This window comes from Uloborus diversus, chromosome 10 (assembly GCF_026930045.1).
Source record: "Uloborus diversus isolate 005 chromosome 10, Udiv.v.3.1, whole genome shotgun sequence".
In the NCBI taxonomy this organism is placed as follows: domain Eukaryota; kingdom Metazoa; phylum Arthropoda; class Arachnida; order Araneae; family Uloboridae; genus Uloborus; species Uloborus diversus.
This window is the reverse complement of record NC_072740.1, coordinates 87,159,014-87,180,331: the sequence shown is the minus strand read 5'-3', so window position 1 is coordinate 87,180,331 and position 21,318 is coordinate 87,159,014. Positions and strand designations below refer to the sequence as shown.

Genomic DNA, 21,318 nt, shown 5'->3' with positions numbered 1-21,318 from the left:
TTGTGAAAGGTTACCCCATGGTAATGTAACTAGAGCGTAACGTCTCACTCATTTCTGCGTAAGGTTACACCAGAATTTTCTGTATGCTTGCAGAGAAATTGCTTGAAAGGATACACATTAGCAAAAATTTAGCTTTCATCTGACTTTCTTGAACGGGTACTCATTTTTAATTGTAAATAGACTTGTATTTCAAGTTAACTATTCAATGGCCCAAATTATCCAGACGTATTAAATGATCCAGTAGTAATATCTTTCTTTCTTTCTATACGTTTTAAATTGAAAGTACAAAAATAAATTAGTAGGTTACAATTTCGTTATAGCAGTATTTAAAAAAAAACATCCATTGCTTTTAATTATTCGTTTATTCAATATTTATCAATTTTTATGTTTTTTCACAACCAATACACCAATTATCTTTTATTTTAATATAGAAACAAGACATTTTTATTGCCCTGAGAGAAAATTACATGAGTAGTGTCCGAGCTCACAACACGAATCTCACTGATGGGTCACAAAACAAGAGCTTTTACGGCTCGGCCACAAAGGTCGGTTTTCGTTTCACTATTAAGAGTTTGTCTATTTTGCACCGATTTTGATCTTCACGCATGCGCTTTGAATTCTACTGAAACCATGGTGCAAGGTTTCTCCTACAATTTGAGCTTTTTAAAACAATGATACTACTTACATCAGAATTCGTGTCACATTACACCCATTAATACTGATAACCTTACACATTTTTTATAGTGAATTGTCTACGGAAAATAAGTGGTGTTATATAAAGTTTTATATCTTATAAAACGTGATCTAGAGACAGAAGTTAAAATTACAACATTAATAAGTTTATGATCACTAATTGAAAAGACGTATTACAGAATAATCATGTATTAGAACTTGAAGCGGCTATAATTGTTTTACATTTTATTGTATAAAGTCATGTTTTATATCTATGAGAACCTGTTTTGGTTTAGATTCATTGCTTTCCTTTATGTTGCGTAACTGCAAAATTTATTTCAACTTGTAATTTATGATATATATTATGTATATTTAATTTTCGAAGTTTGATTTGGGAACCTCCATTTAATCAACCCCTCTGGTACTAAGGTTTCCTTGACAAATCAGTATGTTCTAATGTACATTGAGGTAAACATTTCAAAAGATAAAAAGTAATTTTGCAGTTATATTTGTTGATTTTGCTATTTTGCAATACTAAAATATTGTTGTATTAAGTTCGTACTTTAACTGACTACAGTTTTAACTTGTGTTTCAGGTGCTTTGTGGGAATTTACCCAGCATTTGGGTCCAAGGCTGAAAGGAAGATGGGAAAGAAGTTACATCAGGGAGTTCAACCTAAAATATGAATTTGTGAAAAAAAAAAAAAAAAAAAAGCCAGTTTGACAGCTGGGTCAGACATTAGAGACAAATAAATCATTTTGGTAAAGTTTTTATAAGTGGTCCTATATTACCTACTTTTCCAAAAAAGAAAAAAAAAAACGTCAAAAGCGTTCTATATTTTTACTACTATACTTTATTTCCTATATTCCTATGATTTAATCTAAATAATCTTAGATAAAAGTGTCTACTAGTGTCTTAGAAAAAAAAGCTACTCAAAATGAGCTCCTGGGCTAAAAACGAAAAATAAATAAATAATCATTTTTGACGCTTGCTTGGGGGGGGGGGGGGGGAGTAAAAAATAAGTCTTGCAATTGTTAATTAAATATTTTCTACAACTGAAATAATGCGTAATTTGAGATACTTTTCTTTAATACAGTTTTTAATATATATTTATTTTTATAATCTGATTTTTAAACCATTATTACCTCTTTTACTGGGTGTACTGGAGGGGAAACAAAAATAGGATAAACATTTTCAATTCCGGAAAAGTGCATTATTTAAAAACTTTTTTTGACGGAAAAGAAGTTTTTCATGTTATTTTAGCTAAAATACCGTGTGTAGGTAACAGAAAATAACCAACGTTTTGTATCACAAACATGCAGATTACTTACTGCAGACACGTGTTTCGGGGTTTCAAGGAAAACCCTTTATCAATGCAAAATTGTGAACTTTTACATCCAAAAGTTAATTATTTCCTTTTACTTCTCGGCGCAAAGGTATTGATTAATTTCTTAACCATGTGTAGGGTTAGTTGGCGTTAGTAAATTCTTTTTCGGATTAATTGATCGTAACATATGGTTATCGGAGACTCAAAATAGCTTAGATGAACGAAATAGGGCTCCGTTAACCGTCTTTTTTTTTGCTCATCGAATTTTCAACACAAAACAACTAGTTTTATGTAATTCATTCTAGTTACTTATTTACTTATGTGAATGATTTGTTAATTAGTTAAAGCAGTTAATTAGTTATTTTTAATAACTAATATTAATTAGTTAAAGCAGTTGAGCAGTTTAGTTAAAGCAGTTGAGCTGTTAATTAGATAATACAGTTAAGCAGTTATTAGTTATTTTTTATTTCACTAAAATTGATATATCTAGTAAAAAAAATCTTTTACGCCGACTTTCCTTGACTCGTCTGAAAATTTTCACAAGGGTCATATGCTCTATTTCCACTCAATCCACGGCGGCAAGGCTTAGGTAATCCATATCGAACATATAATGTCTACAAGGACGTAGCCAAGGAGGGGGGTCCACGGGGTCCGGACCCCCCCCCCCCCCTTCCCGAAAGAACATTGTCTGCTTTTTCTCGGTTGTTGCACCTCACGTCAACAAAAATTTTCCAAAGAGAGAAATTTTATGAAACCCGGTATTTTCCCCTTAAATATTCCCATTAATCAGCAGTTTTCCCGCATCCGAGTCAATTCAGAACACGAGAACCTCGTGCAATAACTGCAGTTTCCCAGTTGCCGCCTGTCTTTTTACTGTGTTGCGTACTGCGTCCGAAAACGAAGAATTTCCGTATTCTTTCAACCCAGCAGGGTTGTGACCTTGAAATTCGGCCCCTTTCCCTCAGTCCACCAGATTGCCATCGGCAAAGTAATTGTCAACAAACATTCCCCAGTCTCTTTGGGGTTATTTTCTTTCTTTCTTTCTTTCTTTCTTTTTTTTTTTTTTTTTTTGTTTCGACTCCTTTCCCGTTTGGAATTGATTTCCTAGACACATGCTGCACGAAGGACAGCCAGAGTGAGGTGCATCCCTGGTGAATCAGTAATTGAAATTCCTATTATTTTCTGTTTTAACACACAGTATCTTTCTACCACACACTTACAGGAAACCAGTGGCGTAGCTAGACCCGACTTTCGGGGGGGGGGTTACTTCTTTTATATATATATATATATATATATATATGTATATATATGTATATATATGTATGTATATATGTATATATATGTATATATATATATGTATATATGTATATATATATATATATGTATATATGTATATATATATATATATTATGTATATATATATATATATATATATATATATATATATATATATATATATATATGTATATATATATATATATATGTATATATGTATATATACATATATATATATATATATATTATATATATATAACTTTTCGGGGGGGGGGGGTTTTGTCCCCAAAACCCCCCCCTTAGCTACGCCCCTGCAGGAAACATATCTTGAACGAAATTGTAATCAGAAGAAAATTAAGTTTACGCAAACTAGGTAAGTTGTAGTGTTTCCTTTTAAAGTTTTCTTAATAATACGAGCAATTTTATGTGTTAATTTGTTTTCCCATTTAAAAACTAAGTTCAGACAGCAACGAAAAAGAAATTCTACACATTTCGCGTGTCTGAGGATGAGAAAAAAATAAACATTAATTATTAATTAACTAATTTTTGTTCTTTATATTTTTGGTATGATTCATTTCAGATTTATTTTATATTTTGATTAATATACCTATTTAAACTTTTAGTTTATTTTTAACAATAATAGATTAATTATCTCCCCGAAAGCTTACAACTTTTAAACTGTAATCCTGAAAAATTCTTTTTTTTTTTTTTTGAACATTTGTGTCTTATCTTTAGCACAAACTAGATTTTTACGGATGTTTTTCAACTCAATATTTAAACATGACCGTGAAACATATTAAATGTCCAAAAAGTATTTTTGTTTGAAGGTAAAATAAGTGAATAAATAAAATTTGAAGTTGTTGCAACGAAATTACTTTTCGCTGTATCAAAATTTTATAAAGCGAAGAATGAAACTGAAAATTACTCAAATATTTTACTGTGATCAGTTTATGAAATTGCAAGTTCGGCCATATAAACACATGTAATTTAAAAGTAGTTATTTGAAATTCGTACTTTTAAATCTTACTGAATTGTGAGTCTATGGTCCCAAGAGAAGAGCGGTTAGTCATTTTTAACTGAAGAAAAAAATCTTTCTTCGATGTTGTTCCGTTTTTCAAGAGAAGCATATTTGTATTTGCTTCATTGGAATAAATTATCTAATCGTTATTTACCGCCATTGTACTGAGGATTTATTTACTAAGCATCTATGCATCCATCATTAGTAAATTGCGATGGTAGCATTAAATGTAACAAAAAACGGACATGTGCATTTAACTATAAATTGGTGAAAATTTCTGCTATTTACTGAGTTACAAGCAAATAATTAAAAAAAGGTGAATGCGAGGTAAATTTTCTTGTGTTTTTCACTTCTATATTAGATTTCTTTTTAACTCTTAATTTCTTCAAGTTAAAATTTTTTGCTATTTCTTGCAATAGAATATGTTTTACTAACATGACATAAAAGAAAGAAAAAAAAGTCAATACCTACGTTATAAAATATGATATGCTTTCGAGAATACAGAATGATTACAAAATTGCTTCTAAAATGGAAGTTATACCAATTTGAAAATGAGAGAATCAGAAGTGTTATTATTGTTATTTGAATTTTGGAAGGTAGATTTAAATCATTACTGGATTTTTAACCACAATCATTCTAAGAATTTTTTACAAAAGATTGTCTTTAGACTTTGGAACATCAGATGACTGAGGAGCAAAAAATTTACAAACAGAGGCTATAAGAAACTTATAAGTTTTGATTCCAAAAATTGGCTAGCTTTATTCATTGCATATAGTTGAAAATATATCTAAGTTGATGCTACGGTATTATCGCAATCTCAAACGGGGCGAAGATTACCTTAATGATCAAAATTTGACGTTTGACTCCAAATCATGAAATTTTCGAGTCTGACACTTGCTTACTGCTAATAAAGACAGTAAAGTAACCAGGTTATAATCAAATATTGTCACGATAATTCGTAATGGAGCATATTGCCATTTTCCCTGTAGTTGTTTACAATTATATTTTTAATTTGAAAAAGACTGAAGTACAGAAGTTGTTTTGTATCAGCAGAATAAACAGAACTCGTGTTTGGTGGTGAGATAGGTGGGTGCGATGCCTCCTCTTGATCTTTTAAATGAAACATAAAATTGAAAACATCAGAGGAAAATCGCCAATAATGTTCAAATCATTCATGACCTTATAAAAAACATTTATAAAAAGCAATCATTTGCATTTTTTCCAAAATGTTGTTAAAATAAAAATACACAGATGCTTAGTTTCATTCATTATACATTCCATTACTCGATAGGTAAAAGATCTCTCAGGTAATCGTTTGGCTTGACAAAATTGAACCCCTAGTGCAGTTTCGCATCGAAGAGAGCTCAAGTGTCTCCATCTGGTGAAAACTCGGCATCAAAATTTCTTGTGCCAGTCACATCTGCGCCTTAATGGTAGCATTTGAAAGACTAGATGCCACATCGGTGGTTCGCACTAGGTCCGAAAAGGCTAAAGCCTCTTAACGAAGCCCCATTAGAAAAAATAATACCATAGCGGATCCTAAGATAGCTTATTTTACCAATTCGTTGCAAAAAAAAAAAAAAAAAATAATAATAATAATAACGATTAAAAAAAAAAAAAAGAAACGGCAATACGCCTTTTAAAAAAAAAAAATGATTCCAGCAAAGGAAGTCTCCGTCCATCAAAGAGATACAATTGTTTGTTCAAGATTTTAAATGATGGTTAGAAATGATAATTAGAAAACGGATAAAATTAGAAATTTCATTCAATTTCGTATTATCAAAAGAATGTTATAAACGTAGATAAATAAAGAACTAGTTCAAGCTTTTTAAATGAAACCTTGCTAATATTTTCGTCGAGAGGGTGGTTGAATTTTGCTAGAAATCTTGATCAAATCGGGCAGGGTGGCGGAATTACGTTATTTAGCATTCATACAGTTATACATTCGACGCGATAGATATAGATTTCTTTATTTTTTCAAATAAAATGACTTGTACATATTTTTTTGAAATATATTACAAAGCTTTAATATTTTATTAAATTATCACCTGCATTTTCCAAGTAATCCCTAGAACAGTTTTCGTTTTCCGATTTTTTTTTTATTGTGACTTTTTTATTAATAGGAATTATTATACTATCCCTCATTTTCAAAGTATCAGAACAGAGGAAGCTTATGTGATGGAATTTTTCTATCCATGTTTGGAAACTTAGTATGGGATAACTTTTAGTTTAACGTTAATTTTATAAACTGTCAATAATTTCTTTGCCACTTAATGTAAAATTTTTGTTTACTAATTTTAACAATTGCTCCATCAATTTCAATTATTTAATTAATTTTAGTTAATTATCATATTTTAATAATTAGTTTTAATTGGATTTATTTTTTTAACGTGAATATGAGCTACTAATTTTGCTTTAACATGCCTCCTCTTTTGAAGTTCGTGAAACCTTGGACCCCCCCCCCCCCTTAACAAAGTTCTAGCTACGTGCCTGTATTATCAAGAAATTACTGAAGCATTTGATGAAGATCAATATAGAATCATGATAACAGAATTACAATAATTTCGTCGATGAAAAAAATAAATCAATAAACTGCAGCATACCTAACTCTCTCTCTCTTTTTGAAGCTCGTTCAACCTTGGACCCCCCCCCCCCCTAACAAAGTTCTAGCTACGTGCCTGATGTCTATAAAAAAAACTTTAACTTTTTTATCTCAGTTATACATTTTTGTTATTCCTGAACATCGGCAATGTAGATTTTGTAATCTTTCTTGGTCTGAGGATGCTTACACAAATCCTTCCAAAAGTTTTTTATTCGTAAGACAGCTTTTAATGACTAAGTAATACTATATGTCATTAAAAATATGGTCTATATATACTATATAGACCATATATAGTATATATAGACCATATACTATATATGGTCTATATAGTATATATAGACCATATATACTATAGTCTGTCGTAATCTGTGATGTAAAACGTCGAGCAGATGTTATTATTACGAAATATTACGTCGTACACAGGATTGCAGTGTTAGTTTAGTCATCAAACGACGCCATGGGGAGAAAATTAAGCACCGAAGACTGGTATGGCTGCTCTTATAGTGTTTGAAATTTGCCATCAACTGCAGTTTTCTTCAAACATTCAGCGCATGGAGAATAAATGCTCATTTATTAATTTCAGTCATTGATTCAATATTGATATGACATCAATAATAGAAATGGGGGGGGGGAGGGAATCAAGCCACTCAAAAATTCGTAAAATTTGCTTTTTTAAGTGTAAAAAGTTACTTGCAGTATTTTTAATAATTTTTTAATTATGTTTCGTAAAAGGGCTACATCACTAGGAAAAGTTTTCCGTTTTATTTTAGTCACAGAAAAAACTTTATTAAAATAATATTTCAAAATATGTTTTAGAAAAACTATTGGCAATTACTGTAGTTTTTATGCTTATGAAATGAAACGGAAAAGTGGTATATTTTATTTTCTGGATGCTAAAAGAATTTTCGTTACCATTCAATAAAGTTTTGAATTATAATTGTTCTTTAAGTTTGAATTTCTTAAACTTTAAATACAGGATAACTCGCTCCTTATGTGAAATTAATATTTTAAAATGTTATACGGTTCGTAGAAATCTTCTTTAGTATATATATTTTTGTAAATAAATAAGTTGTTTTATATTCATTGCAGCTAACTCAATATTTAAAGACATGAGTTTGAAGAACAATGATTGAACAAGAACGTATTATTATTTTTTTCATTTATAATATTGAATAATAATAACTAAAAAAGTCTTTTTCATGTCAAGATTTTATTTGGTGTTAAAAAGTTACGATTTAATAAAAATTAATTTTCCCTTCTTATATAAATAATACTAAGGAGTGTTTTTCAGTATAATGTCCCACAGTAGAAGCTAGATGAGCGGGTAAAAAAGCGAATTATATAAGAGTTTATTTTTTCTTTACAAAAATTGTTACTTTAAAATATATAATCAACAAAAAATTGTTTCTGGACACATTGTGACACAGTAAACCCTAAGGAAAAGAGCTTGCTTTATGTGCAAAATTATTATTTAAGAAACAAAGTTTTCTCTTTTAGCAGTTGTTATTTAAAACAAAGATTTTCAGCATCTTTATACTCAGTAAATGCTAAAGATAAGCTTTTCTCTTTTTAATGAAAAACTAGAATTTAATAAGGCCTCTTTTTTTTTTCTTTTAATCAATGATTATCTTAAAAACGGGCTAATGCATATTGACTGATATTTAAGTGATAGGAGAAATATGTTTCAATAAAATGCCTTTTTTTTTTTTTTTTTTTTTTTTTTTGCCCTTTTAACAATTGTATTAAGAAAAAGGCATCTGGAAAATCAGGATATTTTTAAGTTTCTGCTTCTGCTAAGTGAGGAATGTTTGGAATTCCTGGGGAAATGATAGAAAGTATTTTTCTGCTTAAAAAGTCGGATATAATATCGTCTTTCCTTTTTTTTTTACTAGAATGTTTTTGCTCTATTTCAGATCAACAGTATCCATTGCTGTTTTGGTAATTCAAAAATTTTTGTATCATAAGAAATGCATTAGAAAATTGTGTATCGAAGCTTTCTTTCTTTCTTTCTTTATTTATTTATTTTTTTGCGTTTGAGCCAAAGTATAGTGTGTGTGTAAATATGTGTAAATATAAGTTGTTTAAGTATAAGTGCTTGTTTCTCATGTATATGAATTTGCATTTTCCATTGATTGTATGAAAGTTATTTTAACTTAACGATTTTTATGCACTTTTATAAATAGTTTTATTTATTTATTTTGGTGCCATAAAAATGAGAAAATAAAATTTACAAAATGAAGTACAATGATATTAATATATAAATATAATTTGGTATTAAATTTAAAAGACTGAAAACAATATAAATCAATGATAAATATTACAAAAAAAATAAAAATGTTCTTTCATCTTTTTTTAAGGATACTTTTTATACACATCTACAGTTCGATAACCGAAAATTACACTCCTGTTTGTGAAAATTGCAACACCACGAAGTACTTACACGAAGTACTTGAGCTGAAAATTGCAGGAAATGGTAAAGTAGGGCATGATATGGAAATGATTAGAATTGCAGACCGGTAGCGCATGCGTATGCTGAGCAGCGCCCTCTGAACGGCGGATCGAACCGAATATAAATAGACGGCTGTAGCGAGGCGTGTATGATTATCGGCGGTTATATGCTAGAGTAAACGTTAACTGAATCTTTACTAAGGCCTCTTCGAGGAAATAAAGCGAAATTTGAGCAAATTTCGGAGTTTGAACGGGGCAGAATCGTCGGCCTTCGCGAAGCTGGATTGTCTTATCGTGCAGTAGCCGCTCGTGTGCAGCGTAACAGCAGCACAATCATGCGTGTTTGGAAGCAGTGGACGGACGAGGGTCGGACAACTCGGAAATCCGGGAGTGGACCTCGAAATGTGACGTCAGCTCGCGATGACAGACACCTGGTGCGTATGGCGCTGACGAACCGCACAGCTTCTTCTAGACAATTAGCAGCACAGTGGTCCACAGCTACAGGTGTTTCACTGTGTGCTTCATCAATTCGGAGACGTCTGCTTCAGCGTGGGCTGCGCGCAAGGATTCCTTTATACAGGATTCCCCTCACGCAAAACCATCACCGCCTGCGGCTACAATGGGCCAATGTGCATATCAGCTGGCGTGCTTATTGGCAGCAGGTCGTCTTTTCTGACGAATCCCGCTTCAATTTGTGGCACCATAATGGCCGAATTCGTGTCAGGCGCTATGCCAGTGAACGGCACATTCCGTAGTGCATTATCGAACGCCACAGTGGACGAACACCCGAAGTTATGGTCTGGGGTGCCATAGCATATCATGGACGATCACAATTGCTACGAATTGTAGGCAATTTGAACAGTACTCGGTACATAAACGAAGTTTTACAGCTCCAAGCTATTCCTTTCCTGCGAGGGTTGCCAGGGGCTGTATTCCAGCAGGATAATGCTCGTCCACATGTCGCCAGGACTGTTAAATCCTACCTTGATTCACAGCAGGTACAGCTTCTTCATGGGCCTGCATATTCCCCGGATATGTCGCCGATTGAACACGTGTGGGATTTCGTTGGGCAGCGTCTCGCTCGTGATCCTCGTCCTGTTGCTTCGACAGACGAACTTTGGTTGCACATACAAACAATATACTCTTCCGCAGGCAGATATTCAAACTTTGTTTCACTCCATGCCGAATCGTGCAGCAGCTCTTATTGCGGCGCGATTGGGCCACATAAAATACAAATTTTTATTTCTTTTTTTTTGTTTGTTTGGTTTGAAAATGCAATCATTTATTTGTACCATTGCCTCTCAACTGTGTATTAAATTTCATTCAACTATGATGCTTCCTTCATGGTGTTGCAATTTTCACAAACAGGAGTGTATGTGTTGTCGGCATGGAAAGGTCAGAGAAGCTAAACTATCTAGACACCCTGAATAAAATCTATACCAATCACTGTCTTGTGTAAACGGGAGTTAAACAATATGATGCATTTGGATTGTGCCATTGTCCAGTAAACAACTTCTTCATAAGTTTATTCTGTAATAGCTATTAAAACTTTCATCCAATATTTCAATCAATCTAAATTTTACCTAAAACGAGTCCTTCAATATCATAAGGAGCTAAACATTATTATACTTGAATTTGGTACTTTTCTATTTATAATTACAGTCATTGCCATTAATTACAATCATGAATATAGGAATGATATTTACTTTATATTTACTAGATGCTAAAACACACAAACCGCTAGTGAGTTCATTATTGCACGCCCAGTCTCAAATATACAGGGTATTCCGTTTTAACCTGCAAGACTTTTATTTTCGCAACCGTTAGTCTTAGATGTATACTTCCGAATGCAAAAATGTTCAATATAAGATGCAGAGTTAAGATATTGAAAGTTTGAAGTTAAAATAAAAATGAGTCGAAAAAAAAATGTAAGTTTTTATACGGGTCCCACGTCCCCTAACTAATATTTAGAGACATAATCTCCATTGAAAACTTTTCCTGACACAAGAAATTTAACATTTGTGCGACCAAAACTCAAGGAGATATTTATTCCATTTCAAAGTTTTAAGGGACCATACAGAAAATGAGGTTCAAACTTATCTCCCTTTCCGAAGAATGACAGGTCGTTGAAGTAAGAAAAACAAGGTATTTATATTTTTCATTGCTATTCAAAAAGAAATGCAAATGTTATGCCTTGATTCGCAAAAACACGCTACAAAGCCTTGAAAATATTAAGAACCACACTCTATGCACACATATAATTTCAAGCATTTTTTAACCGCTATATTTTCCCCAAAAAGGTGTTACTGACGGCTAGTGAAAAGTGGTGTAAGTCACAAAGCGCTGTGTTTCATACCTCGGTGAATATTGGTCGTACTAATTTCAAACTTATTGTGTTGGAATTATTTTTCAATGGAGATTATTTCCCTAAATATAAGTTAGGGAACCTGGGGCCCGTATAAAAAGTTAAATTTTGTATTTTTTGACTTATTTTTCTTTTCACTTCAAGTTTTCAATATTTTAACTCTGCATCTGATTTTGAACATGTTTGCAATTAGAAATATACATCTAGGACTAACGGTTGCGAAAATAAAGGTCTTGCAGGTTAAAACGAAACATCCGGTATATATATTTTAATGCGTCTCCACAAAAGGGATCGACACTCAAGGTGGAAAAAGCATGCAAAAGCAGTTAATTGCACGTGTTCCAATAACTTTATTAAATTAATTACTTAATTTTATTCGAGCACTAACGAAACCAAGTCTACCCTAGAAAATGGTACCGAAAGGTGCTCTGTATAAAGACAATACCGTCTTGGACAGGCAAACGTAAGTATCTGTAGAAATGAGTTTCCGAGATATTTGCAGAAATGCGTTTTGGACTCCATACTAACAATAAGGAAATGCTAAATTTTGAGATTTTTTCGTGTATTATTTTCGTCGGAAATTAAATAATCAAGCTTGAACAATAAAGCTTAAGTACAATAGATGGCAAAAATGCTAAAAATAAATAAATAAAAGAAAAATAAAATATTTGCAGTTAATGCCCTTTACCTGCCCACTGCAGAATACATCTAAATGTTTAAGTCTCAGAGCAGTTTTCGAGAGGTCTAACATTAATCGTCTATTTATTGATCTTTCTTTTAACCAGCAATAAATTTTCCTAACCATCATCAAATACTTCAAATTTCCTGTATTTGTAAATGAACATTTAGGGAAAAATTTAGTCCAGTTTGTCTCACACGTGACAGTGGAATCTTCCGGTAGCGCGGTACTAAGTTTTAATATTCTTTCCTTTTGATTCAAGTTTAACTTCAAAGATAAAACTTTTGGCCATTAATCTTAATACGCAGCAGTAAAAAAGACGTTCATTTGTTTTTATCGTTAGCTATTTTATGTGGGAGCAGCACTTATGTCGGTCGAAACATTTTAATGCGTTTTCAAGGCTTCACGGACATTATGACTTAAATTCTGCTGCTATCGTATCTAACAGAAACCTTATGATGCATAGAACGGAATGATCGAAAAATCACTACAGTCGAACCCCGATTATCCGACACCTTCAGAACCAGAAATGTGACGAAAATCGAAATCGTACTATAAATTGAACGGGGAGAGGGAGGAGACATTTAGAGATATATTTTAAGTGCAATAACATTAAACTGGGAGTGAAAGAACTAAAAATATGTAGCACCTATGATAAAAAACCACGTATATTTGCATTTTAATTTTTCTGTCATAAATAACGATACAATCATGGAAGACAAAATTGTGATGCATTTTTGTTTCATGTTTAGTAGTTTTTCTAGCAAATATATTTTGGATTCATCGTAACAAAGATAATTAGCACTATTGATGCTAAATCTAAGTCGGATGGAGTGATTTCTATTGATTTTGATCTTACTTTGTTTGCATCGGAAGGAGTTTCGGATAATCAAGTGTCGGATATTTGAGGCTCTGCTGATATCACACTAATCGCTGCTCAGTTATGGAAAGTAATATCTGAATTACAAAGACAATTCTTTTCTTTATTTCCCCAAAAATGTGATCACTTGCAAACAGGTCAATGATGAAAAACTTCTTGAATTAAAGGTTTTTATAGTTATTTCGGATGTTTTTATAACAAGAAAATAATAAAGAAGTTTTATCATGTATCTAGTTTCATCTCAAATTGCTGTCAGCACAGAATATAAATTAATTTATTAAATTAAATATTTATATCTAGTGTGTATTTATATATGTATGGAATAAAATATTGTATAATTATTTGTATTTATATTAGTTAAATTCAATTTATCGATGGTTGTATTTTATGAATTGTAATAATTTTCTCAAAAATAAATCACTGCAATCAAGTGTTCCGTTTGCCATAGGTCATGTGATCCAAGAACCAAAAAGTAGTAACTGACGACAAGAAGAATGATATAGAAATGAAGCCACGTTTTTCTTGAGATGATGCACTTGTATATCACTCGGATTTTCCTTGGCTCATATCAACTTTCAAAATCCATCACAAATTTGATAAATGTTGACCTTTCATTGATTCATTCTAAAGAAGTCTTTTGACAGAGAAAAAAATTTCCTTTTTAGACCATAAACGAACAAATTACAGAGATTTGTAAGCGATTTCTATGCTGCTTAGTCAAAAAAAAAAGTGGATACAAAAAAGATCCCCGTTTTCTTTGCGAATGGGACAATAGAAACGAAAAACAGCATTGCCTTGAGAAAAAATGGCTTCTCCGAAAAATATTAGTTCAAGAGCTTTATGGGAAGAAAAAAGAAAGGTCTTAAACTCTACCAAAAGAAGAGCTGGAAACTTACGGTCTTCAAAACTTATTTTCATGCATAAATAGGCCGAAGTCGTCTGGTATGTGAAAATTCACGTGAAACTGAAATAAATACAGGAGTTGAGCTCCTTTGAGCTTCCATCAATATTAGCTCCGGATCAGGCTTATGGTTTTTGAAGCTTATTTTTCATGCATAAACAGCCCGAATGTCGTCTAATATGTAAAAATTCCCGTCAAACTGAAAAAAAATACTGGAGCTAAGCTCCCTTGAGGCTTGAGCTTCTATTCAAATTTAGCATCTCGGCAAGGATAGGAGAGTAATGACAAAATACAGGAGCAGAGCTCCCTTGCGGCTTGAGCTTCCATTCAAATTTAGCTCCTCGGCAGAGATAGGAAAGTAATGAAAAATTTTAAAAATAAAATGAATACAAACGAAAGGAATGCATGGAAATCTTTTAAATTTTAACTAAATTTCTTTAGAAACAACAAATCCAAAATTGAAATACGTTTTAGAAGAGATGCTGAAATTCACTAAAATATCAAGCTGCACCTCATGGCGGTGTCCCTGTTAAGAGAAGTCCTTGGAGTTAATGATTATGAAATTTATAAAATTTCATTTTCTTTCCTTGCAAAGAGTATTTGCAAGAAAAAAAAAAAAACACTGCAAAACATAGATGGGCAAAACGTTCTCAATTTTTTGAGAAAAATCGGAAATCAATTTCAATGCGAGATTCCGTTTTTATTTCTTCACATTTTTAAAAGTTGGGGGATAGAGTCACAAGCAAATATGTACTGTATTTTTTTTTTTTTTAATGCATATTTTCTACTCTGATATATCATCAATATCGAGAAGTTGCTCATAATTTTTACGTGCTGCGTTTATGGCAATGCGGTATTTCTGAACATTTAAAATTTTTTGACAAGCTCTTACTCTTTTCGGGGTAGAGCAATTATACTGATGCGGCATATCTACTGTAAGTTATTGTACTCAGGGCACCTGATCAAAGAGATAGGGGAGAAAGAGATATTATACAGGCATTTGATGCCAGGTGCTCCCTCTTCACTCTCAATTTCGTGAACAATTTCCGAATGAATATTTTTGTTGTATGGTGAGGATTGAGAGAGAAACTACATGCCTTCCCTTTTATGCAGAGAAACATTAGTAACTGATCTTTGTCTTTGATAAAAATGTTATGTTTACCATGTGCATGGATTTTTCTTTTTTCTTCACCGTGACAAAAATTTTGAAACAAGGAGGTAAAAAATCATCAAAACAATAAAACAATATTCATTTTTATTGCTTGATTAAAATTAAAACTGGCCCGTCATTTTTATTTCCCCCCTCCCCCGGTTGTGGTTAGCGAACAATGTATACTGAATGCAAATTTTATCTGTATCTTATCTATCTTTAACAACAAAAAACCGCACAAACATGTATAGTTAAGCACTAATTTTCCAAAGCCAAGAAGGGGAGAAATTGACCCCATTGACCCCCATAAATGACGTGCCTGAAACAAAAATTTATCTTGAATGCTAAAAATACATAACATAATACAAACCCTTTATTTTACTTATTTCGTTATTTATTTAGTTTAATTATTTCATTACAAATTTTATATCCCATATTTAAGAACAAATTAATTTTAGTTCTGCATTTTCAGTCTCTCCCCTCCCCCCTTTTTTTTCAAATTCAAACGTTTGCTCCTGTTTATGCAAGAATGCATGTCAGCTGCTGATTATTTTTAACTAAAACTAATTTTATATTTCATTTGCTTTTTGTATCATAGTTTATGACAACAGGAGCTGAAATTTTAGTATTTTCAAATGATAAAGGATGCTCTCAAAGGAATGTTTTCGTTTTTGACAAAACAAATCTTTAACAAAAATGGTTTTATTGCACCAAAAAAAATATGAGTTTTTTTATTTTTATTATTATTATTTTACACTTAAAAATTTTATTACTGTATCTTCGTTTGAATTTTATTTTCATATTTTTGTCATTAATATCTTTGTTTCCACCAGTTTATTTTTCGTACTGATGATTGTCAGCTTGTTTCTTTCGTTTTGTTTTTGAGACTTATTCTATCATTAAATCCCTTTAATACTTCAAAAGTACTGTTAGTTTATTTTTGGGACAGTTTTAAATCAAAAATACTGTTAGTTTATTTTACATTAGAAATAAAATTTACGCTAAATTTGTTTCCTCTTGACGTGTGTGTAATCCTATCGCTTCCTATTTTTTCCTACTTTTTTAAGTGCTTTTTTTCCTACTTTTCCTTCTTTTTAATTTTTGATTTCTTATATTCTACCCCCCCCCCAAAAAAAAAACACTTCGAGGTCAGTATGCCTTTAATTAAATAAAAGTTCCTTTTTAATAAAAACGCTATAGCTCCTGTTCTAATAAATTTAGGTTGTTAGATTTTCGACATATCACACAGACTTCATTCACAGTAATTTTGTAAGGGGCAATTTCGATACGAAGTGATAATTGCTTCGCATAGAAAAGGCAGTTCTGCGTCATTTTTTTTTTTTTTTTTTGATTAAAATTGGAGCAAAGAAAAAAAAAAAGAACAAAATTGAGATTTAAAAAATAACTTTGAGGTGCGCAGCACATTCCTATGCTCCAGACTAAAATTGTGTCAAATTTCATGAAATTGCCGAAAGTTATTACACCTAGACAAGTCACAGACATACATTGCAATCCAGCAAACCCGGTGTCTACCACCAAATAGGGTTTTAACGGTTGAATGGGGGCCTGAAGACAGCACTATTTTTCTGATCTACACAAGGAGCCGAGCAACCCCTGATCAAGCACCCCTAGTGGTATTGGTTAGGAATGGAAACTTGTAGGACTTAAGCAACATTCAGACTGCGTCCGTACGGCTCGTGAGCTCCGCTTTTTTCTCCCTAAAACCAGTTTCCTATCGGCGTTGCCATGACAGCAAGCCGTATTGTACGGAACCCGTCAACGAGACGAGAAGCCAGATATCTGACGTCCGTAGAGTTGGGAGTCGCATTTCATTGGTCCCCACGAGATGAGCGCGCTCGCTCTTTTGGATGAGAGTATACTGACATGTGCTTTAGGCGCGTTCGCAATGTAGTCCAGTCATTTAAGCTTAAATTAGGTAAGAATCTCGGAATTCGAGATACCTAGCTCTAAGTCTGTAAATACTTGTATATTGACACCCTAAAAGTTGTCTCGAAACCTACATATGGTAGGGTGTACGCAACTATTAAATTTCAAGGTCAAAGGTCGCAAAAATCATTTTTTTTTTTTTTGCTTTTTTTTTTTTTGTAACTATCTCATTTCTTTTGGGTTTTTTGCTATTCGTATTTACTATCAATATTGTAGAATACGAAATTCTCTACAAATTTTGTTTAAAAAATTTTTTTATACGGTGAACCGTTTTCGAGATAGAGGGCAGAGAGCGCGCGGTCACAGGATCACTTCAGGTCAACCGGTGCCTCCGTCGAAAACGCGCCTTATATAGTTGATGAACTATCGATAAATCAATGATTATAAATATTTATCAGCTTTTATTAACTATTATATTATATTTTATCATTTTCTTCATGCATTAAATCTATATCTATTCCATAATACTGATAATTTTCTTTAAAAAAGTTGGGAAAGGAAATGTAAAAACGGAGATATACTCGCCTAAAAGTTTTGATAATTATCCTCATTCCAAAACACATAGTTTGTTTCTGCACGCATTAAGTGGCTGTGACACAACTTCTGCGCTTTTTAAAAAGGGAAAAAAAATCATTTTTAAAAGTTTTTGAGAAACTGACAAATTATGATGAACTAGCTGCAGCATTTAAGGAGGAAAATTGTTCGGCCCAGAGATTATTAGAGAGTGGAACTCAAACTTTATTGGCAGTCTATAATGCTCCGAAATCTGTGAAAAGTCTCGATCATCTTCGTTATATGCATTACGTCAAATCTACAAACTTAATAAACCTGTGCAGCTTTCAAATATTCGACCAACAAGTACAGCTGCTCATCAACATTTCAAATGCGTGTATATTATCAAGTTCAAACTTCGTTAGGGTATGATTTGGAAAACCAGGTATGGGGTTGGGCAATGCGAAACGATTTTCTGGAGCCTGTCATAACAATTTTACCACCTCTCCAGAAGATTTGCTAAATACTATTTTCTACAACTGCAAGAGGGGTTGTGTTTCGCGATGCGGATGCAGGAAAGCGGGCTTGCAATGCTCTTTAGCTTGTGGCCAATGTAATGGGCAAGCTTGTCTCAATGCTCTACCATATCAGAGCGACATTAACGAAGATGGAACCTTTGACCCCGAAATCATGGAAGAACTTGAGACAAATGTCGTTGAAAACGATAATGAAGACCAGTTTGAAATTTACCAGCAGCCGGAAGACGACGATGAAGAGGAAGAAGATGGTTAAAATTATAAATTGTAGTTTTTGTACTCTTTATTCCAGTTTTTTACTTTTAATAAAAATAAATGTATTGAATGATATTTTTAATAAAAAGATTAATTCATAATTTATTTGTGTTTTTTTTCATCATGTAAGAAGTTATTAATATTAATTAGGTTAAAATTCAAATATAATTCCTATATTTTCATTAACAATTCTGCAATTACATGGTCAGGTAAGTGTTGTTAAATAAATTAAAACTGAATAAAAAGTGGATAGGTTAGGAAAAAAATGTTAAAATATAATACAATAGTTAATAAAAATTGACAAATATTTATAATCATTGATTTATCGATAGTTCATCAACTATATATGGCGCGTTTTCGACCGGAGGCACCGGTTGACCTGAAGTGATCCTGTGACCGCGCGCTCTCCGCCCTCTATCTCGAAAACGGTTCACCGTATAAAAAAAATTTTTAAACAAAATTTGTAGAAAATTTTGTATTCTACAATATTGATAATAAATACAAATAGCAAAAAACCCATAGGAAATGAGATATTTACAAAAAAAAAAAAAAAAACCGCAAAAAACCCATTTTTGTAACCTTTGACCTTGAAATTTAATTGTCAATATATAAGTATTTACAGACTTACAGCTGGGTATCTCGAATTCCGAGGTGAATTTACTATAATGACTGGACTAATGTATGAATGCTTCTTCCTTTTCGGAAAACGTTTGTCTGTCCGCTTTACGCGGCGAATGTGATGTGCGGATGATGTCTGAATTACGCTTTAGTGATCATGACAGATTTAACGTGAACTCATCCAGACATACTCCCAAAGGGGTTCGATTGATCATTTTCTTAATTCTCAACTGAAGTTCCTTCCTGAAAATATAGGTGCCGTGAACGAGGAACAGGCTGAAAGATTAACTATACTACTTAAAAGGGGTAGTGTTGCAATCAAACAGAAACCGTAGCACCTAAAAGGAGGAAACAACAAGATGGCGCTGATGTCTGCGCCGGCGTCAGAACTATGTTGTTTCTCTCATCGTATCAATCGAACAATCTCTCATCGTGCTTTATTTTATAAATTTACAACAAATCTTATCAATCAGGGAAAAACCAATACCCCCCCCCCCCCCCAAAAGCTAATTTAGAAAATATATATCACCTAAAAAATGATAAACTGAGATAAAATTAATAAAAAATGCAGTTTATGAAAAATTGACTAGGTATATAATTTCTGTTTTCGTTGTGTACGTCTTTTATCATTTCGGTGCATCAAACGAAAGAAAAATAATTAAGATATTTCGAACTCATTTTTGTTAAAAGTTGCCAAAGTTATCTTTTTTTTAAATTTGTTTTAATGAAACACCCACCATAAAAAGAATTTTAAAAAATGCTAACAAAATAACTTCATACTTCAGCTCGAAAGTGTTCGCAAATTTTTAAGTATGCAGATACTTTATTTCCATTAGTACAGGGGTGCCTACCCCCTCCTTCCCAAGGTCAAGGGCGCACCCCCCCCCCTCAATATCGAGGAGACCAAATTTGTTCAAAAAGGGAATTAATGCCCTTAAATGTTTTCAGGCAAAAAATTTAAAAAAAATAATAATAAATAATAAAGTAACTATATTTTGATTTATATAGCAGTTATTCAGTTTTGCTCCTTTTTTTTCACATCACACATGAAGCATAAGTTCATTTTGAACAGCTTATTAAAGAACGTAGTTACTGGAAATTTAAAACCATATAGGGTAAGGTGGGGCAATTGTGATTTGGGGCAAATGTGACCAGAGTTAATTACTCCGGTGATATTATTATTTACTGTATGAAATTACCTCAGTCTTATACCTTAAAATGTCTTGTATAACACTCAAAAGTATTTCGGATGCATTTACATTATAATTTTTGATGGATGGAGTTTTCCTATTACATTACTTTTGAACATGGATTTCAGGTTTGTTGATAATCTACAAAGGTTTTCACTGAATTTTTAATTTTTGTTCAAAAAATATAATTTTTGTACTGTGTTATTTTAAATGAAGTTTTACATAATAAATTTATAATAATATAAATTTTATAACACTTATAACAGCTATTTTAAGTGAAATCACTTATGCTCCTTTAAAAATGGGGGAGGGGGCAATAGTGATGACAAGTGTGGGGCAAAAGTGATACCAATATGGTTACCAGTTGGTGTTCTTTTGAAGCATGTTTTTAAACATCACTTAGATCTTTGGTTTTTTAGTTTCAAATGTATTGCTGTTATTATAAAGTGTTATCTTTTATTTATTTAATTCATAAGACTCTAAATATAGTGTATAATAAGTACTAAAACAGTTAATAAAATAGTAAATATATTGTAAAAAGTAAAATAGGGTTAGTTATGTATGGTGTTTGTTTTAATGTGTGTTCATCTGATGGATTTTGTTTGTCTTTAGTTTATTTAAAATGAGTTTCTTTCTTTCCGAGATAAAACTTTATTTTGCATTTAGCCATGTTTTTGTTTTGAGTTTAGCCATGATTTTAAACATTACCTAGATACTACCTATCTTGTAAGTTTAAAAGTTTAAAATTTTCTACTGTTGTTATTCTAAAGTATCTTTAATTTATTAAGTTATTAAAATTTACACATACAGAAAAAAAAAAGCTTAAAGTGTATCAAGCAGATTCTGATAGTGACGAAGTAGACGGAGATTTGGAAGAAGAACTTAACAGAGAGTTGAATAAGGACAGTGATGGTGATATATCTGTGAGTGACTTTATTATTGATGAACTAGAAGAATATGAAG

At 32.1% G+C, this 21,318-nt stretch overlaps 1 long non-coding RNA gene across 1 annotated transcript in view; it reads left to right on the top strand.

Annotated features, from left to right (window-relative positions):
• Nucleotides 1-1,631, top strand: part of LOC129231596 (uncharacterized) — a 195,543-nt gene extending 193,912 nt beyond the window's left edge. The window contains exon 3 of the long non-coding RNA XR_008581274.1: nt 1,268-1,631. This is a non-coding gene — a long non-coding RNA (uncharacterized LOC129231596). The remainder of the gene's footprint in view (nt 1-1,267) is intronic.
• Nucleotides 1,632-21,318: the final 19,687 nt, after the last annotated feature.